The following is a 5109-nucleotide window of genomic DNA, read 5'->3' as shown; positions in this document are numbered from 1 at the left end:
AAATAGATGGCCAAATGATTATCAATAGTAGAATGGATAAATGGTGGTGTATTCATACAATGGATGAAAAAGAACAAACCCTAATACTGCAACAATATGAATGCTCATAAATTTGCTAAGCAAACGAAGCCAGACACAATGAATACATCATGACTCTATTTACGTGCAACCTCCCAATAGGCAAAACGAATATGCGGTGCGAGATGTCAGCATAGCAGTCATGTTTCCAGGAGTTGTTGACTGGGTGGATACACATAGGATCCTTTGAGGTCGGATTACAGAAATGTCCCGCCCAGCAGGCGTGGCTCAGTGGTTGAACGTCAACCTAGGAACCAGAAGGTCACGGTTCGATTTCCAGTCAGGGTACATGCCTGAGTTGTGGGCTCCATCCCCAGTGTGGGGCCTGCAGGAGGCAGCCGATCAATGGTTCTCATCATGGATGTTTCTATCTCTCTCTCCCTCTCCCTTCGAACAATTTACAATAGCTCAGATCTGGAAACAGCAACTACCCATCAGTAGATGAGTGGTAAAAAAACTGTGGTACACCTATATCATGGAATACTATGTAGCAGTAAAAAAGAAGGATCTCTTATTCTTTGGGACAGCATGGAAGGACCTGGAGAGTATCATGCTAAGTGAAATAAGACAGAGAAAGACAAGTATCACATGATCTCACTCATATGTGGAATCTGATGAACAAAATAAACTGATGAGTAGAATGGATCCAGAGACATGGAAGCATGGAACAGAGTGGGGAATCCCAGAGGGAAGGTGGGGGAGGGTGGGTGGGTGGAAGATAATCAACCAAAGACCTCGTATGCATATATGCATAACCCATGGACACAGACAATAGGGTGCTGAAGGCCTGGGGAGGGAGAAGGGGTGGGCTGGAGGGGGTCAATGGGGGGAAAGGAGGGACATATGTAATACTTTCAACAATAAAGATTTTTAAAAATAGACTCTTTTCTTGATGGGGGAGTGGCAAGTCACATTGTGAGAATTAAGTCATCTTTGGGAAATGCAGTCAGCTATAAGTGTTTACATATGTTCCAAGTTCATACTTGAGACATGTGTCCTTTACATAAATTATATGTAACAAAGTAAATAAAATGTGAAAAACCTGTAGAAAAATTATAAAGAGAAATGTAGAAAGGAGCGTCAGCCTGTGGACTGAAGGGCTGCGGGTTCGATTCCGGTCAAGGGCATATGCCTGGGTTGCGTGCTCGATCCCCAGTGGGGGGCATGCAGGAGGCAGCAGATCAATGATTCTCTCTCATCATTGATGTTTCTATCTCTTTCTCCCTCTCCCTTCCTCTCTGAAATCAATAAAAATATATTAAAAAAAAATTTGAAAACAGCCCTAGCAGGTTTAGCCCAGTGGATAGAGCGTCAGCCTGCGGACTGAAGGGTTCCTGTTCGATTCTGGTCAAAGGCATATGCCCGGATTGTGGGTTTGATCCCCCCCCCGCAGGGGGTGTGCAGGAGGCAGCCGATCAATGATTCTCATCATTGTTATTTCTCTCTCCCCCTCTCCCTTCTCCTCTGAAATCAATAAAAATATATTTTTAAAAATTGAAAACATTTGCCTCCCCATCCTGAGTGAACTCAAGTTTATTACTCAAGGTAAATAGAAGGTACGCTCCTCTTTACCTCCACCCTACTTGCAGATCTAGCCACTGTTATTGCATATTTAATATGCTGTTATTGAAGCAATAAAACACTGTTATTTAAAGCCTCTGCCATAGTGTGAAGTAAAGGCTTAATTAAAGCATATGTACAGAAGCTGCCCAAGAGTACACAATAGGTAAATAACTAAATTAGGACGTAAACTCAGCGGCTGAGCCAGGGTTGGTCCTGAAATCTGTTGCTGGGGAAGCAGTAGTGAGGGCTGGGGCTCTCTTCTCACAGGGAATTCCTCCCACTCCCCACACCCGCGACCCAGCGACCCGCCGCCCCGCCTCCAGCGCGCGTATCCCAGGGCGCGGTGCCCAGAGTAAAGGGGCCCGCGGCTGGCCTGGCAATTCTTGCTCTTCTTCTATGTTACAACCACTCTGCTGGAATAACTACTATTATGTTCTGTTGTTTGTTTGTTTTTAAAATATATTTTGATTGATTTCAGAGAGGAAGGGAGAGGGAGAGAGAGATAGAAACATCAATGATGAGAGAGAATCATTGATCGGCTGCCTCCGGCACGCCCCCTACCAGAGATTAAGCCCTCAACCCGAGCATGTGCCCTTGACCGGAATCGAACCCGGGACCCTTCAGTCCATAGGCCGAGGATCTAGCCATTGATCCAAGCCAGCGAGGGCACAATTATGTTTGATATGTATCCTTTTAAACTTTTGCCTGTATAATTAAGAACATTATCTACCTATCTAAGCAAATATAGCCCTAAATACAATAAAAAATGTTATCATTTTTTATTGAAACTTAATTTTTCTGAAAACTTTATTTTTTGTGGAAATCCATTCAGGCCAAGCAGTTTGGGAGTGGAACGCTTTCAAATGTTCAAAGAATAGAGATGCTAAATAAACTATTGAGAGTTTTGATGAGGAACTTCCAAATTCACATCATGCAGTTAGCTTAACTCTGATAGCAAAACCTGACCATGAGAGCTCACAGAAAGGAAACTATCAGCCAATCAATCACAGGATGGAACAATAAAGATCTTTTGAAGAAGCTTTATGGAGATGAGACAGTATCAAAAACACAAGTGAGCCCTAGCTGGTTTGGCTCAGTGGCTAGAGCTTCGGCCTGCGGACTGAAGGGTCCCAGGTTCCATTCTGGTCAAGGGCACACACCCAGGTGGCAGGCTAGATCCCCAGTGTGGGGCGTGTAGGAGGCAGCTGATCAATGATTGTCTCTCATCATTGATACTTCTATCTCTCTCTCCTTCCCTCTCCCTTTCTCTCTGAAATCAATAAAAATATATTTTAAAAAAACACGAGTGAAAGAACAGGATACAGAACACAATACATAGCTTACCATTTTGTCTTATGAGCTCAGAGTACCCCGTTTTGCTTTAAATGTTTGTATTATATACATGAAAGACTGAAAGTTTATAACCGCTGTTATTAATTGATATACTGCAGGGTAATGGGATTGTGGATGACTCCTCCCACTTTATATTACTTTTCTCATCTGAGGGTAAGAAAAAGGCTTTTCAGGTGTTTTTTTTTCTTTTCAAGTAAAAATATTGTGAGAGCCCTAGCGGCTTGGCTCAGTGGGTAGAGCATCGGCCTGCGGACTGAAGGGTCGCGGGTTTGATTCCGGTCAAGGGCTTATGCCTGGGTGGCGGGCTCGATCCCCAGTGGGGGGTGTGCAGGAGGCAGCTGATCAATGATTCTCTCTCATCATTGATACTTCTATCTCTCTCTCCCTCTCCCTTCCTCTCTGAAATCAATACAAATATATCTAAAAAATATTGTGAGATTTGACTATATGCAAATTTTGAATTAGCTAACTGGTAAGCGATAGCAAGGACACTCGTATACTATCCCATAGAATGCAGTTAATATCTTTGACTTCCTCTGAAATGCTGTTAGGGAGCACTTCTCATTTGACTAAAATGCCATTTAATTCATTTCAGCACTCACCATGCTATGTGCAGGGCACTAGGCACAGTGATGGCGAACCTATGACACGTGTGTCAGAAGTGACACGCAAACTCATTTTTTTGGTTGATTTTTCTTTGTTAAATGGCATTTAAATATATAAAATAAATATCAAAAATATAAATCTTTGTTTTACTATGGTTGCAAATATCAAAAAATTTCTATCTGTGACACGGCACCAGAGTTAAGTTAGGGTTTTTCAAAATGCTGACACGCCGAGCTCAAAAGGTTCGCCATCACTGGACTAGGGAGAGATTAAAAAGATCACTAGAACACATCACTCACCCCAAAGCAGCTCCTAAAAAGGGGGAAACCCATTATGACCTGTGCAGCTAGAAATAAAATTTCTTTTCCGTTTAAAAGAAAATAATGCGGCCGCCAAGGCAATGTGCAAAGCCCTACCCTAAATCCAGCTCACTTATGGCGCTCTCCTTGCTTTGCTTGTCACTGCTGTTTGGAATGCCGCCTAGGCAAGCCGTGTATGTCGTCATGGGTGCTAGTTTATAATTAGAACCAAAGTGGGGACTTATAAGAAACAGACCTGTTGGAAAGAAGAAAAACAAAAAAACAAACCAACACATTTAGTACAACTCGAGAAAAGGCAGTCAGGAGAAAGGGTGAGGAAGAGCCCTGCTTTGGAAATTATTTTAATGCCAAAGAAAGAGGAGACATTTAAAATAGATAAGAGGCCTTTATTAGGTCCTTAGGATTTTTCTATTTCAGCGGCGCATGAAAAGGGAGCTGCTACTGAGTCACCCCCTGCCTGAGAGATGAGTCTTGCAGGTATTAATAGAAGCTCAGGTCAAGAGGCTACAGGCAGAAAAAAGACTCGTGTGTCCAGCAGAGACCCATAAGCAGGTGAAATCGCTCCCTCTCCCCTCATCAGGCTGCAAGTATATCTCCAGGGCAGAAGGGAAGTCAAAGTCTGGAGGAACCAAGACTTCCCTTCTTGCAAATCCGAAACCAGCCCAACCAAGCCTTGGCCAAACCTCACTGGGAAAACACTAACACAGGCAGTCTTATCTCCAAGATCTCTGAGCCCACAGGGTATTTCTTCCACCCCACACTTGACCTGTTTCCAGCTGAGCATTAGCGCTCTTCAGAGAGAGGTGACTGACCTAAGCCCTAAAAACCAACATCACCCTCTCTCCTTAGGGCCAGGAGTTTCCGAGAAGCGTTTTCTAGGGGCCTGGCTCCAGAAATTAAAAAACAAACAGGTAGAGGGGCACCCCAAGTGTGAAGAAGTTGGAAAACTGCTGGTAACAAGTATTAGTAAGAGCAGGGCTTTGGCCCTAACCCTCTTGGCTCAGCGGATGGAGCGTTGGTCTGCTGAATGAAGCAGTGGTTCTCAACCTTCCTAATGCCGCGACCCTTTAATACAGTTCCTCATGTTGTGACCCAACCATAAAATTATTTTCGTTGCTACTTCATAACTGCAATGTTGCTACTGTTATGAATCGTCATGTAAATATCTGATATGCAGGATGGTCTTAGG

Source organism: Myotis brandtii, unplaced genomic scaffold (genome assembly GCF_000412655.1).
Source record: "Myotis brandtii unplaced genomic scaffold, ASM41265v1 scaffold561, whole genome shotgun sequence".
Lineage (NCBI taxonomy): Eukaryota > Metazoa > Chordata > Mammalia > Chiroptera > Vespertilionidae > Myotis > Myotis brandtii.
Note: the sequence above shows the minus strand (reverse complement) of the source record.